Source organism: Mustela putorius, unplaced genomic scaffold (genome assembly GCF_011764305.1).
Source record: "Mustela putorius furo isolate JIRA1106 unplaced genomic scaffold, ASM1176430v1.1 tig00000382_pilon_pilon_pilon, whole genome shotgun sequence".
Classification (NCBI taxonomy): Eukaryota; Metazoa; Chordata; class Mammalia; order Carnivora; family Mustelidae; genus Mustela; species Mustela putorius.
In genome coordinates, this window is record NW_025421367.1 from 5706262 (window position 1) to 5718849 (window position 12588).

Here is a 12588-nt window from a genome sequence, read left to right on the forward strand (position 1 = left end):
TTCTCCCAGAGAAAGTTCCAGTTGAAGTGGACCATCAAGAATCAAGTGGGACTTTCCAGGCAAAGGGAATTCCTGGAGAATGTAAATCCATGAGCAAAAAATCAGAAGGGAGAACAATGAGGAGCCCTTGGGCAGGAAGAAGAAGCTAAAAAGGAAAGGCTTTGAATAGCTTTTAGTCACTCTACTAAAGAGTTTAGAGTTACTGTTGTAGGATAATTGGGATCCCGGGATCCATAAAAGGTTTTAGAACAAGGGATTGACACAACTAGATCTGTTCTGTATGAAGATTAATTGTAGCAATGCCATGGTTGGGCGTAGATGCTGCTTAAAACACACATGTGCACAATAACCTCTGAAAACCGAACATTCCTTGAATCGCATCAGAACAATCCCCCCCACTTCCAAATGTGCTTCTACTTAGCCACTGAAACCACCATCAACTTACAAAGTCCGAGATCAAGTAGCAAAAACAAGATGGGTCACCATTTCAAGACTCAGTCTGAGACTTGAACTCTTCACATGAAGAGCATTAACTTCATGGCAAAGTGGACGATTTACAATTTTATTTTTAAATACCCTTCTCTATCTGAGAGAAATGTTAGTCCTTTAGCCATGGATTTAAGAGTAAACAAGCATCTTTGGATTTTAAGTCTCAGGGGCTTTTTGTTCCTCAGGAAAATGTGACCATTGTGGAATGGATGCCTTGTTATCATCAACCTCCTCCAAACCTAAGTATGACTGAGGGGCTATGCCTTCCATGAGCCTCCAAGCCAAGGTCTATCCACCTCCTCCATCTTCTTTTTCTGAAGTGCTCACCTTTCCTGAAAACTGACACATAGCAGAAAGAAGCGATCAACATTACATAAGCTCAACTCACCAGGAACCAGCCCTTTACTACCAGCCAGAAAATACCATAGGAAAATAACTACAGGTAATAAGATGATCCTATAGCCCTTCGAGCACTGAAAACAGAACCAAAATGTATAGCCTGGATTTTGAAGCAGTTCTGCCGGCTCTTAGCCCTGCAAAACCAACCCGGACACTAATCAAGCCAGAAAGAAAACAGACTTGAATGGGCCAGAAGGTCACAACAAAACCATTAAGGCACTGTTGGTAAACACCAACTCGGCTTTGGCCAAGGCAGCAAGGTAATTAGACTCAAAACACTTATCACCACCTGTTGCACATTCCTTACCTTTCCCGCCCTTTCCCTTACCCTCACCTTCCATCCTAGAGAGTCCAAGATCACACAGTAAATAAAGCCCTGCCCAGTAAAAATTCCCAGAGCTTTGGCCATTACTATACCAAGCGAAACGTGAAAGGATCTCACTGGAGATTTAAGTCCAGAACACTTTTTCTTTTATACTTTAAAGCCTATACTCTTGTCTGGAAGGGTACCCTGCTATTTCTCCTTCAGTGATTTTTTTTTTTTCTTGAGAACTTAGATTTTCTTCACTTACTATCAGGTTGTATTTTCAAAATGATTCAAATTCACCAGAACGCACAGCACAAAAGAATATTACTCAGAAACCATCAACCTCTCAATCCCAAATCCCTGAGATTAAGTAATATAACAAAATAATACAGTTGAAAGCCAAGAACAGAGTGAGTTTTAACAGCCTTTCAGATGTAGAAAAAAAGATTACCAATTCTCCTTTTTATCACACTAGTTGTATATTCCTTACACATAACTCAAACTAAATTCCAGATCTGAAAAACTTATACTTTATCTCTTATTCCCACTTACAGGTCTTCCCCCTAAGAACATAGTTCCTTTAAGTGGAAAGAAAAAGTTTTTTTTTTTTTCAAGTTTTGCCAATAATTCAGTCCTCCAAGATGTCTAAGGTGAATTCTCTGACAATTCAATAATGGATCCAAAGAACAGATTCCTTGACTTCTTACCTAAAAATCAGGCACTCAAGAAAGACAAAAAAGGGAATTGTATTATTGGGCTCACTTAGAAGTTGAAATGTCCCCAGAGAAGAGGAAGCATTAAGAAATTTAAAAGGGAGAGCGAGATCTTAACGAGTCTGATGTGGCTTTATACTTGTTTTCTGGTTTTTTCTACTGTATTAATTCTCTGTGTTTTATGATGCCCAGCTTAATAACAACTTCCATTCTTGCCCTTAAGGGTTGGTTTTGAGTTCTAATTAGAATCAGGGGACAGATTGTTTGTATTTAATCTGTCTGTCCATCTTCTTCTCAGTAATTGAGTAAAGCTCTTAACTGTACTGTAAATATCCCCAGATTTCAATTAATTTGTCTTCCTTAGTAGACACAGCAACACACATTGTTTTACTTATGCATAAGCAAACCCCTTACAACTTTTATATTTCAAATACCTAGCATGATTTATGTATTTTCCTCTTTTTAGAAAGAGATGAAAAGATGCCTTGCTAAGGTTTAAAAAAAAAAAAAGAGAGAGAGTAACAAAAAGTATGATGAAAACACAAATTGTCTGGAGATTATCTTTTAATTCAAATGAATTAAATAGAAATAGACTACATATAGGGAGTCTGGGTTCCCTATTACTAGTTGATATTGAAAACCTAATATCTCTAAGAAATATTACTCGATGAGTAATATCTCCCCTTCAATTTTGGGACTTATAAAAGAAATATAGTCCATGTATATTTTTAATGACACATATTACCTATTTATACTGAAGAAAGGATGGATAATGTCTTCAAAAGTGTTTTTTTTTTTTTAATATTTCTAAACAAAATCTTTTGGGTGGCTTAGAATTCACCAAAGATTCCTTATTATTTTACATTGGCCCTAAAAGAGTTCATTATTAAAATCTACCTCTGTGTGCCTCTCATCTAGGAAACTCTCATTAGACACTAGCAGAAACAGAGGGGGAGGGGTGAGGGCTGGATGGAGAAGGAAGGATGGATAGTAAGGGAGCTGAACTGCACGGTTTTTATTAATTCCATCTATGTTTAAGGCCAGAAACACACACTACCAGCTTACACCCTTTCTTCCTTTTAAAAATAAAAACATTGTTTTCCCAACATACACACAAGCGGGCGCGCGCGCACACACACATACACACACACACACACGCACGCACGCACACACACACACACACTCTGCACCAGCTCAGGATTCCGGGCGATCCCTCCTCGCCCCCAGAAGCTCCCTTGCCTGTGTCCGGCAGCTGTGCCTGCAGCCCCCCACACCCCCGAGTCACACCTCAGCCTCCCGCGGTGGCCCCGGAGCACACCCCCGAGTAGCGTCACCTACCCTGCTCCGAGCACACGACAGACGCGAACCGCGGCTGCTCCAAAGAGAAAGGCTCCCAGGACAAGCCAAAGGAAAAGGAGAAGAAAAAGGGAGGAGGGACGGGTACTTTACTTCCCGCAACAAGGGGAAGTGTTGCGCCCCATGCACTTGGTGGCTCCGCAGCTGTGGTGGCTTCGGAGGAAATGCTCAGCGTCCGTAAGAGCTGTGGCTGGGGTGGAAAGTTGTGGGTGTTTCCCCCCACCACCGCCCGGGCCTCGAGCCTCTCGTGTCCCCGCCGCAGTCCTGACCGCTCCCCGGGCCTTGGAGACCCTCCGGAGCCCCGCCGGTTTCCCCCGGAGCTGGGCTGAGTTGCCACATGCACTTGAGAAATCCTAGCAGTTGCGCAAAGAGCCCCAGAAGTTAGAAAGAGTGATTGTGTGTGAATGTGTAAATATACAGTACAAGAGGCTGGAACAACTGAGCGGGGCCAGCCCTCAGACGCAGCCAAGGGTTTCGGATTTCATTTGGCAACTGGCAGCTTCAGAAGATTCGAGCGGTACTCTGGGGGGAGGCCGGGAGGAGCCGCGTCCTGGCCCTGCGTCTCACCCTCTCACCGCTACGTTATCTCGGAGTGACTGAGCTGGCGGCTACGCTACCCCGCGACCAGACAGAGGCCGCCCCACCTCTGTCCCTCCTAGGCTGAAATTGCTCGTTGCATTACCTGTGTACCATAGATAACTCTCGGTCACAAATCTGGGGCTCTGGGTGCGGAGAAGGGTGGAAAATACATGTCTCCTGCCCTCCAGGAGCTCTGCATTTCTTTGGCCAACCCTCCCCCACCACACACACACACACACAGGTTTTACTTGCTTCCCTCTGCTCTTTCTGTAAAATCTTATTTCTCCAACCCAAATTACCTGGGTCACTAAACCTGCATTCCTAGAAATGCTAATTTAGATGCATGCCTTAGTTAGATCCTTAGAGAAACGCAAAGCACACTTACCTCTTATCCTGGTTTAAGAGCTCTCAGAATTGCACAGTGTGAAAGAAGGGACAGAGTAGTAAAATTTTTGCTGATCCAAGCCCCTCTCCTCTGCCACCACCAAAAACGCCTATTTCATGTCTACATCTCACAAATCAGTTACCTTGAGGGCTAGCTCAATTACTTCAAAAGGCTTTGTAAAGATCTCTAATTTGGAGTGATTAAAAATCATCACTAGATTTCTTTAAGACACAAAATGAGAGTCTTCTCATTAAGAATTTCCAATTATACGGAAGAAGAGCACACATGCAAATCTAGAAACAACAAAAATAAAAGTCTATGCAGACACTTATTTTTTCTTTCTTTTATCTATTATCTTCTTTCTTGGAGTCTTTCTTCTTGGTGATCTGCCCCATCCCAACCTGATGCCCACTGAAAACTGATTTTCTGGCTTAGAGAATTCTCAAACCTTTAATGAATCAAATTAACTTCTGTAAGGAGGAACAAAACCTCTCTTTTGGCATTTTCCTTTTAAAAATGTGCATGGAATCCCTAACCAAAAGCAGTGTAGCTTATTTTCTAATTGGTAGGACTACATGACCTTTATCAACCCATATGGCTTATGTGTTCCAGCTACACCCTGGCAGGTAAATGCCAATGGGTAGTTGTAGATGAAAGCCAGAAAACAATGAAATTAACCGAAATGAAATCTGCACCCATTTGATGGACTCAAAAGCCTCAGGAAGACAAGTGTCAATAAGTATGATTCAAGATTGTGACATTTAAAAAAAGACAAGGAAACTATCACATTAGTAACCTATTTCAGGACCTAACAGCTATTACCCCCAAGCAATTTAGACTCAAGACTATAAAAAATTAAACTCCGGGTGGTTACTGGGTAGTTTCTAATCTGAAAGGTTAAGACATGCCCCTGGACACAGCCTTGTACCCAAGCCTTGCCCTTCACATCTCCTGACTCTGTCCCCACACTCTCCATTTGGCGTCACTTCACTGACATGTGTGATGTGTGTGAGTATCTTAAGATAGACAGCACAACTGAAGGATAGGAAGATTCTTACTTGAGCATTAAGCATGGAGGGAGTATACCTACCAACGCCAAGGGCTTTCCCCTCCCTTCTCTGCAGAAAGACAAGGGTCACTGTATTCCTTTTCTAGAAGCCCCTTAGAGACTTAGCAAAGACCTTCATTACAACGGAGTATAACCTGAATTAGAAAATGCTTGATTGTTCAGTGGACTCGGTCTGTTATTCCTCTCTTACTTCTGGATTAATTGGGACTGGGAGACATCTCTCAGACGGATTATAGCAACTTTAGAGGAGAAAGAAACTTTTAAGCAGAGATGTGAAAGATTCTAACCAAAGGATCATGCTGATGTGACTGATCCAGACCCCAGGGAAAATGGTATCTGTCATTCAATTCCCAGAACATCTAGTGAGAACTTACCCAGCGCCTCACTTAAAGTTGAGTTTTAGCAGTCTGCTTGATACAGAGTTAAAAGCATGCCTGAAATAAACTCCACAAAACCCACAAATGCTTCAAGAGTGAGGGCTACCTTTCCTAAAGATTCTTAAGTCATAAATACTCTCAGAAGAAGGGTCTATGAAAGTCAGCATTAAAGGCAGATAGAGTATGAGGGACCTCTGATTTACAAGGGAGAAGTTTAATGCCTCTAGGATCAGGGGGATTTCAGGGACCTCAAAATACAATAGGAAGGGAAGAAAGAGGAACTGAAGGAGAGAAAGAAGATAATAATGGTCTCACTGCATTTCGACAAGTTTGAGGATCAGTATTGCCAGGGCCATGGAAAGAAGAGAATCCATGGACAAAGCCTCCTGGGTGCTGTTTCTGTCAGGCTGCTGATTTTAGTTAGAGGAACCTCCACAAAAGTTTGTACCATCACTTTGCTTCATGTTTCAAGTACCTAAATCAAAGGGAACTATTAACCACTTGGGGAAGGGAGGAAGGGTGGAATAGGTAAAGTGAATGAAGAGGTACAAATTTCAAGTTGTAAAATTAAAAAAGTAAACACATAGAGGTTTAAATGTGGTTTGATGCACTTGACTTGCACTTGAAAAATTTCAGTTTTCCTGAAAAATTTCAGATTCCTTTCCAGATTCTTTGAAGATCTTAGCATAGAGTAATGTATTGTCAGGTTACCCACTTGTCTGTTAGTATCAGATACTGGGACTCTTTAATTATGTTTTCTTTTGGGAAAACATACATTCCTAAGAGGGCAAAAACATAGTAACAAAACTGAATAGTCAACAACTGCCAAAATCCTAACATTTCCTTCAGGCTCTCACCAACAATGCAGAATTTGTGTGGGTACTGGAACATGCCAAGATCTGATTTCGGTATTAAGATAGAGGCTTAAAGGCTGTGCTTTAAAACATGTCTATTTCAAAATGTCTGGTCTTGTTTTTTTTCTTTTTCTTTCCTGGTGGAAGTCCCTTTTTGAGAAAGTCCAGTTTTGTCTTAACTAAACAAGGCTGAAAGAGATTTGAGGGAGTTTTCATGCCTACCATCCCCAAAACTATAGATCACATGATTCAGGGAAAGGGGATGTATTACTACATTACAATGGTGAGACCAAAAAAATTCAGCTAAATCTGGATGAGAAAGATAATAAAGGAGAGAAAGTATAAAAGAGAGAGGGGCTAATATGGTAGGTATTAGAGTCCTTTCTGACTCTGTAATTTCATCTCATCAAAGGCCTATTGTCAGTCAAGGGTTTTTTTGTTTTGTTTTGTTTTGTTTTGTTTTTAAGACTTATTTATTTATTTTATAAAGAGAAAGTGACGGAGGGGAGGGGCAGAGGGACAGAATTTTCAAGTAGACTCCGTGCTGAGCACGGAACCAATGTGGGGGCTCCATCCCAAGACCCATGAGATCATGATCCATGAGATCATTACCTGAGCTGAAACTAAGAGTCAGACATTTAACTAACTGAGCGACTCAGGTGCCCCAGTCAAGGCCTCTAAAAGTGAAGCATGTTATACGCTGTTTAAATCCTGCATGGAGCATAATATCAGCCATCACCATACACTTATTTCATATTTATTTCATTATTTCATTAAATATTTCATAGTTATTTCAATATTTTCATATTCATATTTCATATATTTTGGTGGTAGCCTATGTCACACTCCATCATCCCCTAGACTCCTGGATTAGATCATACCCCAAAAGAAAAAGAATCTGTGATTAAATTTATTTTCAATGGACATTGGGGAGGGTATGTGCAATGGTGAGCGCTGTGAAGTGTGTAAACCTGGTGATTCACAAACCTATACCCCTAGGGCTAATAATACATTATGTTTATTTTGTTTTGTTTTGTTTTGTTTTCTCTTTATATGTTTACAAAAACATTAAAAAATTATTAAAAAAATTTTTTTTTCAAAATGGTACTTCTTGTTGTTTTCTTTTGGCCTAATTACAAAATTAATATATGTTGACTCATGAAACTAGTAATGACAAAAAGGCATAAAAAGGAAATTAAAAATTGCCATGATATCACCATTCAGAGGTAGGTATTATTAATATTTTTAATATGTCTAAGTGACTCTTCACCTCTTTGTGTTATATATTTGTTCTATATAACAGTTTGAATCATATTACTAACCAAAGTAAAGCTTTTTTTCCTGGGCCCCAAACTCAAATCACACTTTCCAATTAAAATGGTTTTCTTTGATACCATTTAGATTGAGACTTGGGAGTTTACTGGATTCCATTAAAGAACTAAACTCTCCCTTCCAAGATATGCAGGATCCCCCCACCCCCAGTCAGCTCCCAGAAAAATGTCCTGCTTCATACTTTCAGTGGCCATTTCTAAATCTCTCGCTTACTACTAGAGTTCTGCTTGTGCTTGCTGACTCACAACTTCTCTAAGATTGACTCATTTTCCCATCATTCACATGTCAGCTCACCAAATCCTCTCTCCTTTCCCTACTCACCCATGAGAACAGGCGTCCATGCTCATACGAGCCCACACTCAAGCGTGCGTGCACACACAAAAACACACATTCACAGCATGCACACTCATGTCACACATACACATCCATAAAGTGAAACATTCTTCCAGACGTGCAATTTCCCACTTGTGGACTCAGATCTTAATATAAAACTGGGATGACACTTAAAGTATTTAAAAATCTAATTCCATTTGAGTACCTGAATAACAGCAAAATGGGCTCTCAATACCCATAACTTTTTGTGGATTGCAAGCTCATTCTCATGTCAGAATCTTCTTATTAAGTTTGCATTTTATAGAACATTAAATACTGCCGCTGAAATAAAACAATTCTGTCCCAAGAATCACTTACTTGTGGCTACCTAATTAAGTGTAACTTTAAAAATAGTTTCCTATGCCTTATACTCAAGCAGATAGAAAGTAAATTATCAATAGGTCCTTTATATGTGTCTAATAGCAATGTCATGGATATTCTAAGCCTTATCATTTGTCTAGGCAATTCTCCTTTCATCCTGTTTTCATCATATTCTAAGCTTTTTAAGTAATATTCTTTTTTGCCTCCTTTTCCATTCTTCTTCCTCTCCGTATTGCCTGCTTTACCTAGTTTCAGATAATTTCAAACTTATAAAAGAACTTCATTATGGCTTTTTGACTCTGTGATAGAAAATAAAGAGTCAAGATACTCAACTGACCTATTAAGACTACCAATGAACATGGTTACTAGGCACAAGTGTTCCCATAGCGAACAAATGTTATTTTCCTGGATTGAGTTGTATCTTAATTAACTAGAGACCTGAGACTGAGGTCATTACTCTATGTCACTTAAAACCAGTGGAGTTATCAGGGAGAATAAAATGCTTTAGTGTTACAGAGTACAGACATAACCATCAACTTAGTAAACTACCTTGTGTGAAAACCAAGGAAGAAAGTATAAATGCGTCAAACTCATTAACATATTAATAATGAGAAAAAATAATAAAATAATAGAAATATCCCTTATAGTTTTTGAAATGCCTTCCTTATGTGATGTCTTTTCATTGTAGCAGCCCCAAGAAAAATCTGTTATTATTTACATTTTACAGAAGAAAGAGCAGAAACACCATATATGCCTTGCTCAGGATCACATAAGCTAATGAAGGACTTGAATCTAGGCCATTTGAGTTCAAATTCCGGACTCTTTTCACTTATGTGTCAGAAGCAACATCTTCCTATGCAAGGACAGCAAAGTTTTTCTCTCTCACGTCATTTATACTGGTCAAGTACTTGACAACAATTGTTATCATTACATTCTTTGATGAAAAGGAAGATTGTAATCCTCCTATAGACCAATTTTAAATATTATTTTTAATATCAATTTTAATGTCCTCTTCTACCAAACCTTTTATTCAAGTTTCCAACAAATAATAAAATAACTGCTATCCCTCTTGTCTCTATGTTGACCTTCAGTTGGAGATGCTAATGAACAGTGAGTTGGCCAAAAAGGAGGTAGAAATATCATAAGAACAGCAAGTGGTTTAGATAATTTACAAACTTGAAAATTAGTTTCTGAGAAATGAGTATTGGGTTTTTTTTTTAAGATCTTGAAGTAAAACTGATAAAAATTAAAATTAGAATTTTGCTTTTTAAGACATAGAAAAGATAGTCAGAGGCTGATTATGTAAAGAATAGAGTCAGGGATAATTATTAGTTCCTTGACATTTGGAAAATTACCAAACATGAACTTTCTGGGAAATCAATAAAAATAATGTAATTTTTAAAAGATTCTCAAAGTAAACTAGGAGAATATCCCAAGAAGAAAATGACCAAAGTTCAGTTCAAAATGTGGACTATTGAGAAAAACACTAATTTGAAAGAATACATGCACCCCACGTTAATTGCAGCATTATTTACAGTAGCCAAAATATGGAAGCAGCTAAGTGTCCATTGATAGATGAATGGATAAAAAAGATAAAGAATAATGGGATTATTCAACCATAAAAAAGAATGAAATCTGGCCACTTGCAACAATTTGGAAGGAGCTATAGAGTGTACTATTAAGCGAAATAAGTCAATCAGAGAAAGACAAATACCATATGATTTCACTCCTATGTGGAATTTAAGAAGCAAAAGAAATCAACAAAGGGAACAAAAAAGAAAGAGACAAACCAAGAAACAGATTCTGAACTACAGAGACCAAACTGGCAGTTACCAGAGGGGAGGTGGTTGCAGGGCGGGGGGGCGGGGTGGGGATTAAAGAGTACACTTACGAGGAGAGCTGATAATGTATAGAATTGTTGAATTGCTATATTGTACACCTGAAACTAATATAACACTGTGTGTTAACTACACTGGAATTAAAATTAACAGTTTTTAATGATGTGGGCTATTTAGCAGACAAAAAGTAGTAAGACTACAAGGTCATTATCTTCTCCATCAGTTTTCTTTTTTAAAAAAAGATTTTATTCATTTATTTATTTGTTAGAGAGAGAGAGTTAAGAGTGAACAACAAAGGGGAGCAAGGCAGGCAAAGGGAAAAGCAGGCTTCCCACTGAGCAGGGAGCTTGATGTGGAACTCTATCCCAGAACCCTGGGATCACAACCTGAGCTGAAGGCTAACACTTAACCAACTGAGCACCCAAGCATCCCTTCCTTTATTTTCTTTTCTCAAATTTCTTAACTTTTTCAAAGATTTAAAACAGCAGCAAGCAAGTTTGTGAAGGCTGACTTTGCAAGAGTGGAGAAGTTAGGCTGGGAGTAAGGTGGTCTAAACTGGGGTTGGGGTTAAGGAGGGCAAATCCTGAGCTTTCTCCATCCATCACAGATGCTTCAGTGGAGGACTTTCTGCCTTTATTCATGAATATAGACCCCAGCAAAAGAAACTGCTAAGTGGCTCTAGTGGAAATCATCCCATGAGATGTAAACTGAATTCCCAAGACTTCAGCCCAGGATACTGATGCATTTTCAAGGAAGAAGGATGCTTTTGGATGGGACATCACATGAGTCCCTTCAAGGGTCCTCAAACTTGAAGAAAATGATTCCAAATTCCTCAAGAAAGGGGATTTCAAAACCAAACAAATGACAGAGAATGTGATCACTCTTTAGGGAGCCCAATAAAATAATTGTAAGATCAGCTAGAGAAAGCGTCTCCTGTCTCCGCTGGGAGCAAGGGGTGTTCAGCATCTGTACAAGCAATCTACAACCACAGCAAGATCAAATCCAGCTTCCAAGTCCAAACCCGGGGCAGACTAAAGCCACCAGATAAGAGAGCAGACATTGACACAGAGATATGTGGCAAGAAAATATTAATAACTCCAAGGAGGCGACATAAGATCCCCATATCCTATGAGAGGTAGGTGAGAGGCTCAGTGGGGATGGGGACTTCTACTGATCCTGCTGGGTGGAAACTCAGAACCTAAAGACTAAAGCCTAAATTTTAAGCAGTACATAATGTTCATTATTAATGAAATTTTTATCCATATCTCTACCGAAATCCCCTTAAGCAACTGTGGATACTATAGCACTATACATGGAATTAAAAGTGAGTAGTTAAGCTCAATGCTGGAAATTTTTTAAGAAAAATAATATTGGGGGGAATGAGCAAATCTGAGAAAGCAGCCAGTTGTTATGTACATGGATGGCTCCTTTATACTGGCCAAAGATGTTTGACATCTCCCAAATGCAAGGCCTGTGCAAAATGCAATGTCAATTCAGGTGTCATCTGTGCCTTCATGAAATTTATACTCAACCACTGAGAATGAGTGAATAAAAAATGTTTTGAGTACATTTATCCTTTACCCTCTAAGGTAATGCAGAAATAATGCCACAATATAGAATTTTCTTCTCAGCTCATATGTAACCTCTGAAAGTTACTGCCATCATCTTCACAGATAAACCAAAGACTAAATTCTTTGTATGGTAATGTAATATCATTGCTTTAGACAGATGCTAGCCTTGACTTTAACCAGTATGTAAAGACATTTTGACATTTTATCTTTATGCTCATTCATTTTTTTTAAAATTTCCAATGCATTGTTTTATAGACTAGAAGACAATGAACATATTTAATGGAAATATTATCTAGATACTTACCATATGAGTTTTTTTTTAAGCAGGCATTGCACAGAATCTCTGATATTGAGTTGTATGATAACAGAAAAAACACTCACTACTTATAAACAAATGACAGAAATTTAGTGATAGTATCAAATCTTCTGAAAAATCAGCTTACAAACATTGAAATATTTTCTGGATTGCACACTATACTGGGAAAGCCTGACACAACAACAAAGTCTTCTCAGTTTAATTTCTTTCTTTTTTTTTTTTTTTATAATTTCTAACTTTAATTGCTTATGAAGTTCTAAATTGCTTATGAAGCAATTCAAAAGTTACTCCCCCCCATTTCTCCTCTCCT

At 38.8% G+C, this 12588-nt stretch overlaps 1 protein-coding gene across 2 annotated transcripts in view; it reads right to left on the reverse strand.

The window, feature by feature from the left end:
- The window catches only part of ARHGAP24 (Rho GTPase activating protein 24), a 508913-nt gene extending 504480 nt beyond the window's left edge, over positions 1 to 4433 (reverse strand). The window contains exon 1 of one of the 2 annotated variants that reach the window (XM_045079402.1): positions 4229 to 4433. The gene's annotated coding sequence lies outside the window, so the exon portion shown is untranslated. Of the gene's footprint in view, positions 1 to 3246; positions 3656 to 4228 lie in introns of those variants that run through there. The other variant, XM_045079401.1, reaches the window with a different exon arrangement.
- Positions 4434 to 12588: the final 8155 nt, after the last annotated feature.